The sequence below is a fragment of the Tachysurus fulvidraco genome, chromosome 9, assembly GCF_022655615.1.
Source record: "Tachysurus fulvidraco isolate hzauxx_2018 chromosome 9, HZAU_PFXX_2.0, whole genome shotgun sequence".
Taxonomy (NCBI): domain Eukaryota; kingdom Metazoa; phylum Chordata; class Actinopteri; order Siluriformes; family Bagridae; genus Tachysurus; species Tachysurus fulvidraco.
This window is the reverse complement of record NC_062526.1, coordinates 19,151,975-19,166,379: the sequence shown is the minus strand read 5'-3', so window position 1 is coordinate 19,166,379 and position 14,405 is coordinate 19,151,975. Positions and strand designations below refer to the sequence as shown.

The window sequence follows — 14,405 nt, the reverse complement described above, 5'->3', positions numbered from 1 at the left end:
GAACGAGCCACCACCGCTAGGAGGCGAGAGTGCATCAACTTCATTGTAACTTCATTGTAACTTTTAAGCATTAAATCCTCTAAATACACGGTTAAATTATATACTGTTTGAAAGCTTAGACTCTCAGGATTTTATTAAGCGCACACACAAAGCATAATATGATTTATAGCAGTCATAGTAATTGAACCATTTGATAGCCAACAGAAAGTAGGTGGCGCTAGTTCGATCTGTTTACTCAACTTTAAACGCTAGTCTTTAAATTTCCCTTTCTTCACATTGTCACTAATGTTAATGTATTTTCCAAAACAATGCTTGTAAAAATCCCCAAGAGTCCAAGGAACTGGAATATGTAAGCCTTTTAATCCAAAACGCTTTGCTCGCCTCACAAGAATTAAGTCTTTGACCGGAAACTGAATACACAGGTTCACTACCGCCCTTTGTTTGACTCCTACTTCTCATTGGAGGCTTACAAAACTTTCAAAACGCATTAGATTTGTTGTCGAGGGTCTAACGAATCAAACAAGCCCTCTCATGAGCCAACCAGTGCCTGTGGTGCAGAGATAGGCAGCTAAGAAGCCAATGAGGTCTCTCCATGCTATGTGGGTGACCCTCCCTTTGACTGACAATTGCTCCCTCCAATAGCGATTTGATGTTTCACGAGCATCATAGCTCTTTAGCCAATAAGGAGACGATTCCAACGAGATGCAACATGATACATCTGGTGAGTTCGGGCTGTGCAATGAGAATGCGCATATTAATTTTTTTCAACTTTATTGCGCAATTCTCAAACTTTTCACACTCTCACGCCTCAGGGTGTCAGTTTACAGGCATTTTTTCACAACAGACTTCTAGGCAGAGGGGTTCTCTTTATTCTAGGACTTTTGAACTAAGGTGGGTATGTCATCTAGTGATTTCATCAAAATCATGAAAATGGGGGGGGGGGGGGCGACAGGTAAGAGGCTAAGATACCTTGAGTCGACTAAAACTAGACTAAAATGACGAGACTTTTAAGTCGACTAAAACTTGACTAACAAAAAAAGATATGTGAATGACTAAATATGACTAAAACTAACAAGGACATTTGGCACAAGACTAAGACTAAGAGTAAATTAAAAATAGGTGACGAAATTAACATAACATTTGACTGCCTGGGAATTGGTTTTGCTGTGCGCATGTCGGCGCTCAGACGGCAGTTGTACAGGTATTATTTGCCCCCCTTTCCTGCCCATATTGTCTGAATCATCCGAGGAAGCGCAAGCGAGCCGTCATATCATCGTACAGTTTCTGTCACGCAACGTCAGAGATAAAATCTGAAGGAATGCCAGAACCTCTGCCATTCTCAAAGAAAAGAAGATCCGAATTTTTGAAGACTTAACCCAAGTCACCAAAGATGCCAGGACCAAACTTTGGCCACTTGTCCAACGAGTGCGAAAAGAAGGGAAAGGTGTCAGAGGCCCCTTCGCTTATATTGACAGTAAAAGGATTTCTGCAAGTGATCAGATAGGCAGACAGATGCAGTGGCATCTTCACCGGTATTTCGGCACACCAGTTGACCGCTGGTACTTACAGGTGCTATCGGCCGATCATGGGCTCGTTCTGAAGAAGTTTGAGAGGAACGAAAGTGTGAATAAACAGACAAAAATATAAAAAGAAAGATAAGCGAGAAAGACTTGTACTCATGCCCTTGCAACTGTTCTTTTGTGTTGCAGAGTCAGGAAAGTTGAAAAACTGTAATTTCTTTAACATGCTAGATCAAAAACTCTCATATGCATTAGGTAAATATCCTTCTGCCTTCCTGATTTTAATATAACAATGAATAATATGTTAGATAGGTACCTCCAAGGAAAGCAGTTTCTCCAAATTCAAATCCTCTAGCATTTATGGATAGATCTGACTTAGTTGACATCTGGAGAGAAATGTATCCAGATGTGATCCAATACACCTGGAGTAATAAAGACTGTTCAAGACGATCAAGAGTTGATTATTGGTTGATTTCTAAAACATTAAGTATTAATTATATCTCTGTTAATATTAGCAACAGCCCACTGACTGACCACAAAGCTATTTATTTCTTAGTTAATTTATTACAAACTATAGCAATTCCTACCTCCAAAACGTTGGCAGGGGTGTCAAACTCAAATACACAGTGGGCCAAAATTTAAAATTTAAACAAAGCTGCGGGCCAACGTTGAACCAATGAACCTTTAAATATGGAACCAAACAAGTTTTTCTTTAATACTGAATATGGAACAAGCAACGCTTATATAACTTAATAGTGCAGACATGCAAAATCGAACCTCAAAATATAAAAAAAACATATCAATGGCATATTAAATTAAATTTAAATAAAAATTGTATGCCTCTTTTCTATTTGCAGCCTTCTGAGGTAAATATCAAAATAAACTTTTTTCCACAGGCTAATAAATTTGAAAATAAAATAACAACAATGAATGAATCAACCATTCAGGCCTTTGAGTAGCAAGAAAAAGTGCATAAAGAAAATGTTAATTATTGCCCAGTTTGCAACACACTGATCTAATCTGATGTGCCTAAGCCAGATACCTGGCATCTTTTCTTGGATGCTAGTTCATCAATGTCTGGGCTCAGGCTCTGAGCTGTGGAAACCCTCAGTATCGAACGAAGGTGTTCATCAGTCAGACGACTCCTGTGAGATGTTTTTGTCATCTTCATCAAGGAGAAAAGTTGCTCACATAGATAAGTGCTGCCGAACAGGGAGAGCAATTGAGCAGCTTGGGTGCGGAGCTGAGGCATTGTGTCAGGGATGAACTGTGGAAACTGTGCGGTGCCAACAACATCATACTTTGACTTCAACGTGTCATTACACTGGAGTTCAATCAGCTCCATTTGGAGGTGGTTTGGTGCGTTTTCCACATCAACTGCGAAGGGATTACTAAGCAGTTGAAATCTACATTTCTGGACATCAAAGTCGGCAAATCACTGCTAAACTCAGCGCCGAGTACACTGAGTTTTTCAGCAAACTGTGCGCACACGGCAGTAGAGATCTGTGTTTTTATGGTTTGGCAGCAGAGAAAATGGTTAAGGTTTCCTTGCAGCATCTGTTTCTCCCACAGGCACAATTTAGATTTAAAAGCTCTCACTGCTGCGTACATGTCTGTGATGATGCCTCCCCGCTCCTGCAGCTGCAGGTTCAGCGCATCGAGATGGCTTGAGATGTCACACAGAAAGGCCAGCTCACACAGAAACTTTTGCTCCCGGAGCTCTGCTGTGTCCTTCCCTTTGCTTTGCAGAAACTGACATATTTCCTCACGCAGCTCGAAAAATCTGTTCAGTACTTTTCCGCGGCTTAACCATCTAACCTCTGCGTGATACGGCACGTCTGCATATTCAGAACCACACTCGTTTAGAAAAGACTTAAACTGGCGGTGATTCAGACCTTTGGCTCTTAAAAAGTTAACAACTTGTGTTACTGTGGTCATAACGTGTTCCATCTTAAGGGCTTTACCACACAGTGATTCTTGATGTATGATGCAGTGATAAACAGATAGCTCACCTGCACAATTCTCTTCCTGCATCTTTTCCCGAATCCTGCCCACCAGTCCATTCTTTTTACCTCTTATCGCTGGCGCACCATCTGTGGTTAATCCCACAAGTTTATCCCATGGCAGCTTCATTTCAGTTACACATTTGCAAACTTCCTCAAAGATTTCCTTTCCTGTGGTTGTGCCATGCATGGATTTAAATCCCAAAAGCTCCTCCGTAACACACAGATTTGAGTCCACTCCACGGATGAACACTGACAGCTGCGCAGTATCAGACGCGTCGGTGCTCTCGTCCACAACAAGTGAGAAAGAAACGAAACCTTTTCCTTTTTCCATCAGCTGGTCATGAAGATTGGTGGCAAGTTCACATGTGCACTCAGCTACTATGTCCCTGCTCAGGCTCAGGTTTGAAAAGGCTTGTTTTTTCTCAGGGCACACTTGGTCACAAACTTTCATCATGCACTTTTTTATAAACTCTCCCTCATTAAAAGGCCGGGCTGATTTTGTGATTTCTCCTGCCACAATATAACTAGCCTTTACAGCAGCCTCACATTGTGATGTGGCTTTTTTGAATACATTGTGTTGTGAAACCAAACTTCTTTTCATCTCCTCTGCTTTCTGGCTCCTTTGAGTCATGTCCAGGTTCTTATACTTGTTCTGGTGTTTCGTTTCATTGTGTCGTCTAATGTTGTACTCCTTAGTTACAGACACGTTGCCTCCACAAACAAGACAAACAGGTCTGTCTTTTACATATGTAAACAGATATTCTGCCTCCCACCTGTCCAGAAAAGTTCTGTTTTCTTTTTTTCCATTTTTGGGAATGGGTAACACGGTGACAGTTATATAGTATATGGTCGCGGCGTGGTCTGGGAGAGAGACACACGGGGAGGCGGGGTGAGTGGGGGCTTTCCTTTTTTTTATTTATTTTTTTTATTGAATACAAAAGTATATAAACAACAAAGGCAAATATACATTTACATTGTAGATAGATATTACAGGCTCAGCACAGCATAGCTAATAAATTGTTTAGAAAAAATAAAGAAAATAAATATATAGAAATCTGAAATTATAATTTACATGAACTTAAATAGTGAGTAAAAGAAAAGAGAAAAAAAATTAAATAAAGGTAAATATTGGAGGCAGTATCACAATAAATTGAGTGATGTCAATAAGTAAAGCAGCTTCATAGCACTCTGACCTTCTTACTGAGGGCTTTGGAAAAACTTTTTAAGTCATTTTTGAATATAATAAGTAGTGGGGGGGATTAAAGAACCTACATTTATGAATAAAATATTTTGCTAATATTACAATGTTATTTAGCAAAAATGAATTAGCACAACAGTCTTTTGGTACTCCAAATAAAATATGATGTAAAGAAAATACAAAACTATCAACAACCACCTTTTTTTCTGTCAATCAGTCCTGAACTGATGTCCAGAAGAGTTTGGAGAAATTGCATAAGAGAAAGATATGATCCGTGTCTTCAGAATGGCTTTCACAAAAGGAACTTGGGACAATTTCTATATTAAATTTCTGATTTAGGAATTTGTAAGAAGGATAAATTTCATTTAAGATTTTGAAGTGTATTTCTTTAGCTTTAGGAGGAACAGGAAATTTTAAATAAGCTGTTCTAAGATAAATCACAGTATTCTTCTCAAACATATGATCTATTTTGTTTCTTTTAATTTGACAGGGGTAACAGGTTTTTAAAATGACCTGTCTTATATATTTATTAGAACAACTATCACTTTTAAATTGCATATCTCCAATATATAATGCTGGAAGAACAGGTTTAACTTCAGTATAAGAAAGATGGCATCTCATCAGCATTTTTATTCCAGAACAGTCAAAAACTCTTTCGGGTGACAGGCAAAGCCATGTTTCAAAGTAAAAGCATTATAGTCTAAAATGTTACCCTGTTCATCCATTAGATCTCTCACTGACCATATATTCCTGTTTAACCAATTCCTATAGCATAAAGACCTGTTCTTGTGCAATATATATTTGTTGTTCCAAATTAAAGCATTATGAGGAGTAAAATTGTGTGTATGTGCCAATTTCCAAAATTAGAGTACTTGTTGGTGGAATGTTGATAGTTTCACTGGGAGTTTGGATAAATCAAAATCACATTTGAGAAAAAATTAATTCCACCAAATTCTTGAAACAAAGCTGATGGAACTGTAAACCAAAAACTATCTTCTTTACATAGAAACATTTTTAACCATTTAAGTTTTAACAAAATATTCATGTTTTCAAATTCTATTACATTCAAACCACCTTGTTCATAGAATTTTGTAGTGTCTGCCTTTTTATATAATGGGCTTTGTGCTTCCAAATGAAATTATAAATTTTTTGGGAACATATTTTAATGAAATTTGAGGGAGGAGCCAAAGAAAGAGCGGGATAAATCAGTCTTGATAAATATTCAGTCTTTGTTAGCAAAATTCGGCCAAAAATGGAAATGTCTCTTTGTAGCCAGCAATTTAATATTCGGTTTTCTATTTGCAAGTTATCATCAAAATTTTCTTTCGTACTTAATTTCTGGTCTTTGGTAACTGTAATACCTAGATATTTCACTTTGTCTTTTACCGGAATGTTATGCAAACAAGCACTATCACTCTGATGTAGAGCAAGAAGTTCACATTTGCTTAGATTCCTGATGCCTTAGAAAAAACATTAACTAATGAAATAGCCAGAGGAATTTGGTCTTTGTTTTTTAAGAACAGTGTAGTATCGTCTGCCAATTGACTAATTGCTATACTTTTACCAAATACTTTTAATTTTTGTACCGTTTGATTATGAATAACTAAAGTAGACAACATATCCGCAGCCAAAATGAACAAAAGAGGGGACAGAGGGCATCCCTGCCTTATTCCACGACTAACGGGAAATCTCTGTGATGTACCATAAGGAAGAGAAACAGAACTGTTCATACCTTTATAGATCATTTTTATAATATTGACAAAGTGCTCACCAACACCAAAGCTGTCTAAAGCTTTAAATAAAAACCTATGTTCTAACGTGTCAAAGGCTTTCTTAAAGTCTAAGAAAAGAATATATCCATCATCCTCTATCAAGTGATTGTATTCTACCATATCCATTACTAGCCTTACATTATTGTGAATGGATCTTTCTTTAAGAAATCCCGATTGAACCTCATTAACTACTTTCAATCGATTGACAAAGACATGTGTGAAAATTTTATAGTCACTGTTAAGTAAAGTGATTGGGTGGAGATTATCTAAAAATCTATGATCTTTATCTGGTTTGGGGATTAATGTAATCAAGCCTTGACTCATTGTGGGGCCCAATGAACCATCTTCAATAGATTCAGTAAGGGCATTAAACAGTATCATTTTCAAATCATTCCAAAAAAATTTATAAAAATTTCCTGTAAGGCCGTCAGGACCAGGCGATTTGTTTGATTTGAGTTTCTGTACAGCTAAATCGAGTTCTTCCATACATAATTGTGCATCACAAAGATCTCTTAGGTCATTGTCAATCTTAGGAATAAAATTTATAATTTTTCCAAAAAAGTCATCACACTCTTTTGGAGAAAAATTAGACAAATACAAGTCACTATAGAAATTATATATTCCTTTGCTTATTATTTTAGGATCAGTATTTTCAACATCATTAACCATTAGGGATACAATACTGTTTTTGGATTGCCATCTTCTTTCTAACCTACAAAAATAGGACGTGCTCTTCTCTCCCTCTTCTATCCACTTGGCCTTTGAGCGAATGTATGCACCTTTAGCTTTTTTAATGTACAAGTTATCCAGTTGTGTTTGAAGAGAAATAAAGTAACTTTTCTCTGAGCTACTCAGAGAAGTTTTACTGCAGTACTTATTAATTTCAGATATAATTGTGTGTTCATTTTGTCTTCTTATTTTGGCAAGCATTTTACTATAGTTTATAGAAAATTCACAAATTTTAAATTTAAGGAATTCCCACCTGGCTTTATGAGAACTGAAGTCATTACTATTTTCAATTTCCCTAATTAAATATTTTAGCTTAGCACAAAATCCCTCATTTACAAGCAAATCAGAATTAAACTTCCATAATCCCTTACTATGTAAAATTTTACGTGTTGGCGTAACATCCAAGGTAATAGCACAGTGATCTGTTAGGGGTGCTGGTGAAATAATGCAATGCTTAACAAAATGTAACAAATTATCCGAAATGAACCAATAGTCTATCCCCGATTTGCTAGAGACATTGGGTCTACACCAAAACTGTTTGGTGTTAGGGTTAAGATGTCTCCATACATCCAATACTTTAAGATTATTGCAAAAATTTGTAATCATAGAGTTAAGTTGAGGGGTACTACTTTTAGGTGGATGTCTGTCAAGACTTTCATCTGGTGTAACATTGAAGTCTCCACCTATAACAATATTATCTGTTGGGAATAACTTCTTGAAATCACGAACTAAACAAGAAACATCAGCAAAAAGCTGCTGATTTTGTTTTTACATTATTATAACCATAAATATTAATCAAAATAAAAAAGACGGATTCAATATCCACCACAATTGCAACCCAATGTCCATTAGAATCAGTTTTGACAGAGATACTTTCCCTGGACAGTTGTTAAATAAGATCGCAGTTCCTGCAGAATGGGAGGATCCGTGGCTTAGTAACACTTTATCTCCCCATTGACTTGACCAAAAAGCAGCATCAGCAACAGTAAAAAATACAATGCGAACCAGTTCCTTTACAAAATAAAAACATAGCCTTTCTTTTGACCTTGTTTTGAATGCCCCGCACATTTAAAGAAAGTAATGAAAATGGTAACTTAACTGGAAACATAAAAAAACACTTATAAAAGTAGAAAACAAACAAACACTGATTGCCAACTCAAAACAGATATGTACTAACTGGGTGACAACTAACCGAGTACATACCTCGCAACCTAGTATTTCTCCAAATTATCATCTCTCACACCATCCTACCCATAAGAGAGTTCAAATGCAGGGTTTTGTTGGGTCAATGCGCCTTCCTTCTATATAACCAAATGGACCTCTGTAGTATGCTTTTTTCCCTTCTTTACCTGCTTGAGAAATCAGAGGCCACAAAACCGCACGGGCGTTTCGGTCCTCCCTCGTGAAGTCTTCCACAAATCTGACTCCACGGTTTAGGCAGATAGAAGAGTTTTTCGTTGATTTCCATATTTCGTCCCTGTATTTCCACATTGTGAATTGTACGATCACCTGTCTTGGTCTTCCTGGCTCCTTCTTACCGATCCGGTGCACTGTGTCAACAATATCGTCCGATTTCTGTATCAAGTGCGGAGCAATTTCAGCAATCAGGCCAATCACCTCGCTGCGGGCATCCTCATCAGACTTTTCCGTCATGCCGTTGATCCGGAGATTCTATCTTCTCTTATATCGTTCAAGATCTAATGTTCTGTTTTCCAGGTCGTTCTGTGCAGCAGTTATTTTCAGGACCAATTTGCTCACCTCGTTGCACTTTTCTTTGCATTCTTTAATTTCGCCAGAGTTAAATTCGACAGCTTTGGAGATCTCCGCTATCATTATGCTGTTGTCATGCCGTCATTTCTTCTAGCTTTTCGTCTTGTGAGTCGAAGCGAGCAGTCAGGGAAGTAATGGCTTGCAGCAGAGTAGCGTTAGTAATGTCGTCTTCTTGATATTTTAGCTTTTTCGACGCGAGTGTTTTAGTGGGTGTAAAGTGAGAGGAATCACGTCGTTTTTCTAATGGATCAGTCTCTGTTTCCATTTCTGCAGCTGAAGTTTGAGCCACGCGCTGAGCCGGAGGAATAACAATCCTTGGGTGAGTTGTCTGTAGAGATTTTCGCATTTTGGAGGCCCGTGACAGTAACACAACTGAAATATCACTCTTGGTAGGTGTAATTGAGAATTAAATTAATCTAAAGTTAGAAAACGGGAGATAACTAAGCCGCTTAGTGAGAGCACATGTGTTCAGCCCGCCATCTTGCCAGAAGTCCCGAGTGGGGGTTTCCTGCACGGATCGCTACAGAGTTGAGCACGTAATGAAAGGCGCGGAAAACCCGCAGATGGACGACTCGCCCGGCTTGCAACAGCGGTCGCGTCCACCAAACGGGAGCACGCTAATGATGTCATAGGCCCCAAAACAGCAGCAGAGCATTATGGGATTTGTAGTATTGGCGGTGAATGCGCTGTTACAGCGGCTCCGCTGTTGTTTAATACCGGCGGGCCAGCTCTAATAGTAATTTGATATTGCCTTGCGGGCCAAAAATAATTAGAGGCCAGAGTTTGACACCTATGCTATAGAAATTAAATAACTCCCTTCTTAAATACAAAAAAGTCAAACAACAGATTATTGAACTGATCGAAATTTACTGGCAAAGGGATAAATCACAAAATAATTATGGACGTAATTGGGAGCTCTTAAAATATGAATTAGGTAAATTCTCAAGAAAATTTGGAATGATATAGCAAAGCAAAAAAGATTAATAGGGGATGAAGTTCTTTCACAACTTTCTGTTTTATCATTTAAGGAACCATTGACAGACATTCAGAGGACTGAATATTTTTAAGTACAAAATAAATTAGACGACATGTACCACAGCTAAAGGAGCCTATGTTAGATCAAGGAGAAAATGGCTGGAAGAAGGAAAACAGAATTATTCTATTTTTTTAGGTTGGAAAGATCCAATGCTGTGAACGCTTCTATTGATTGTCTCCATGCTAATGATACAGTTCTCGATGGACAGCTTCTTTTCGCTCCAAATTCTATAGAAACCTATATACATCAAGATATTGTGATAATTCAACCAAATACTTTTTTGAATCTATTAATCAAAATAAAATTATTCCTCTAGAGGACAAAGAAGCTTGTGATAACGATATATCCCTATCAGAAATTCTTCAGGCTATTAAGAGTCTAAAAAATAATAAAAGTCCTGGCTGTGATGGTTTAACCTTAGAGTTATATAAGATGTTTGCTGATGACTTATCCCCTTTCTTACTAAAAGTATTTGAAGAAAGTTTTGATTTAGAAGTACTTCCACCTACAATGACACAAGGAGTCATTACCTTAAAACCCAAACCCAATAAAGATAAAGACAATTGGAGACCAATGTTGTGGAAGTTTTGAGGTTCGAGAGAATGAAAGCATAAAAATATCACACCAATAGGCACGGGCAAGAGTATAAAGGTTTCACGGTTTATTGCGTTCAGCTTTGCAGAAGGACCCAACCCTCTACGTGTAAAATCAGAGAGGAAAGGCCCCCATTATTGATAACATCAGCATTTTATAGACAGGAATATAATGAAACAGGACATGTAAAACCAAAACATCATCCACCATTGGCTTAGAAGCATCGCCTGCTCATCTTCTGACCAAACTAATCCCACGGGGAAAAAAAAGGTCTCATGGGTCTGATTAAAGGCAGTTTTAGGAAGAAACAACTGAAATCTCTAGTCACAATAACTACCAGCCATGGGAAATACAGAAGCCTAGAAGGACAGATTCATGTGTTCTTCTCTAAAGTAAAAAATTCCACTACACCAATTACTCTCTTAAATAACGATTACAACATTTTAGCCCTGATTTTAGCAAAAAGAATTAAAGATGTCCTTAACTGTATTATTGAAAATGTCACATCACAAATAATATAAGATTAGTCCTAGATAGATTACGAAGATCTCATCCTTAATGACAGTTACATGCTTTTCTTAGGCTTCTACAAAGCCTTTGATTCACTCGAGCACAAATTCATATTTCAAGCTCTTTTCAAATTTGGGTTTGGAGATTCATTTTGTAAAGCCACAGGACTTTGTATAGAAATAATATTAGTGTTATTAAATTAAAATTCGGAACCTCACCTAGATTCAATTTGTCACGCAGAGTAAGACAAGGTGGTCCTATATCTCCATATTTATTTTTGCTTGCCTCTCAATTTTTAGCTCTGCATATTTCCAGTAGTAATTTACAAGGTATTACAATTGAAGATAGACAAATTATTATTAGCCAGCTGGCTGATGACACCAATTTGTTTATGAATGATGCCTTTAGCTTTAAGATAGATTGATTTCTTTTCCAGAGCTTCAGGTCTCTAAATATTAACAAATGTGAGTTGATGTCTGTTAAAAGCTATAACGCTCCCTCCATATGCAACATTCCTGTGAGAGATCAAGTTACATAATTAGGAATTGTAATTAATAAAGAAAGATTTTCTTGATAATCCCTCCTCACTTTGGAATATTATCCCCAACTATATTTTCTCTAAAGTTGGTGGCCTGAATTTCCTCCTACTCTGTAACTATAATATTACAAAGATCCCTGTCAAACTTTCTAATTTTCATAAGTAGATGCTCTTGGCTTGGTCCCTGATATACAAACACAACTTCTCTCCGCACAGATATTACTTATGAACAATAAGGATATTCTCTGCAAGAATAAATCACTTTTCTTTGACAACCTTCTGTTAGTTGGACAGCTTTTTAATTCACAGGCAGACTATTCAGATTTCTTACAGAAATATAAAATGCCTGTAACTACTAGTGAATACATTATTGTCTGCAATACTATTCCTTCTGGTGTGTTTTTTCTGTTGCAAGGTTCTACATTTCCATGGCCATGTGCTCACTCTTTGAACCTAACTGACACAATGATTGGAAATGTGTGCTTTTCTGTAGAGAAATATAAAAATAATTGTAAAACCAGAGCTCTCTTTCAGAAAGAATTAATGACAATTCCTTTGTATTATAACATATTGGAATAATATTGTAGAGAATTTACAGTGGGAGAACGTGTGGTCCTTGTCGCATAAGTATCTGCTTACTAATAAAGTAAAATAAATAACATTTAAATAAATTCAGAAATGTTACCGTCCAAAATCTTTCTTAAGAAATATTGAATATTGATATTGAAGTGATTTGTTCTTTCTGTCGCTCTGCTGAGGAAGATTTCATTCACTTGTTTTGACAATGTACCCACACAGAGATTTTGGTCTGATATGTTGATGTTTATCCTGTCATATTTTATAAGTGACTTTTCTTTCTGTTTTAAAGATGTTTTAATTGGTTCGTTCAATTATTCTAAAGAGAATGAATATATGGAAATATTACATAATTTATTTATTTATTTGTGTTTCCTACTGGCAAAATTTCACAGACACAAACAAATATTTACTGGCTCCAAACCTATCAACCTGTTTTGCTTTATTCATCCTTCCTGTCCTCTTAATGTTTACATAACCCATATTGTATTGTTGTTGTATTGTTACCCTGGCAACCTATTTGTGTTTTACGTATTTTCTCTTTTTTTGTGTGTGTTTTATATGTGTATTGAAATAATGCTGTGATGTTTTGTTACTGTTTAATAATAATTAAAAAAACAAACAAACATACAACTGATCAGTGGCCGAGCACGTACTGGGTGACTGGAGAATGCTGGGAGCATGGAAATAAAAATATTAAAAGCTTTGGATGGATTGTTAAAAGAGAAGCAGAAGTAGTTGGTATTGCTGACTGCGATATAAGTCCAACTGTGATAGTATCCAAAATCCCACCATGGTTTTTTCCAATGCCTAATGTAGATTTTCAAATACAAGTTAAATTGAAGAATGAGGAAGATACCCCTAAGAACATCATTGCACAACAGTATGTAGACCAGAGTTATTCACCATGGTCACATACTGTATATACACAGATGGTTCTACAGACCCTATCTCTGGTAGAACCGCTGCTGCAGTATATATTCCACAATTTCATATAGTATTAAAAAAAGAATAACTGATCATGTATCTGTCTACGCAACAGAATTAATTGCTATGGTGGTAGCCCTCCAGTGGGTAGAGGAAGTAAAACCAAGCTTAGTTGTAATCTGTTCTGATTCTTACGCAGCACTATCGAGTCTTGGAAGAGGACTAAAATCATCAAGACAAGACATTATATATGAGATACTTGCAAGTTTATTAAGAATCAGCAAAGTAAGCTTGATAACTTTGTTGTGGGTTCCTGCTCATGTGGGAGTGGAGGCAAATGAAGTGGTAGATAAACTAGCTAAGGAAGCTCTTAAACACTCAGAAATAGATATTCAAGTGTCTCTAAGCAAAAATGAAGTTAAAAGGAAAATTGATTAATAAAGGGATAATTCATAAATAACAAATGGCAAGAGGCATGGAATGGTGATAGCAAGGGTAGGTTTATGTATAATATTCAACAGCAAGTAGGAAATGAAAATATGTTGTCAGGAACAGAAAAGAAGATACAATTATTTCACATATACGAATAGGCCATACTGGATTAAATCATTCTCTGTTTAAAATAAGAAAACATTAATTGGGACTATGTGTTTATTGTGATCAGCCAGAAACCATAGAACATGTTTTAATAAAATGTAAAGAATATGGAAGAGAAAGGTTAAAACTAATTAATGCAGTTAAAAACTTAGGTGTTGAATCATTCAGTGTGATCGGCCTGTTGAAAGAACAAGAACAGCAAAGTATCACCTATGGTTATATAACAAAATCCATCAAAGAAATCGGAATTTTTGATAGAATTTAATTCCTTTTTTTTGCTGCATAAGTCATGCCTACTAGTGCTTCACACTCCAGTCCAGTTGGTGGTAAATGCACCAAAAGTTGGTTTGCCATCCGCCATAAAAAGACAGAAGAAGAAGAAGAAGAAGAACACGAACACGTACTGAATCACTCGCAGTAGACACTGAATCACTCGCAGTAGACACTGAATCACTCGCAATAGACACTGAATCACTCGGCATAGATACCGAATCACTCGCAATAGACACTGAATCACTCGGCATAGATACCGAATCACTCGCAGTAGACACTGAATCACTCGGCATAGATACCGAATCACTCACAGTAGACACTGAATCACTCGCAATAGACACCGAATCACTCTTCATAGA

At 36.8% G+C, this 14,405-nt stretch overlaps 1 protein-coding gene across 16 annotated transcripts in view; it reads left to right on the top strand.

The window, feature by feature from the left end:
- Nucleotides 1-14,405, top strand: part of LOC113637378 (interaptin-like) — a 482,239-nt gene that overhangs the window by 289,889 nt on the left and 177,945 nt on the right. The gene's annotated exons all lie outside the window — the stretch shown is intronic.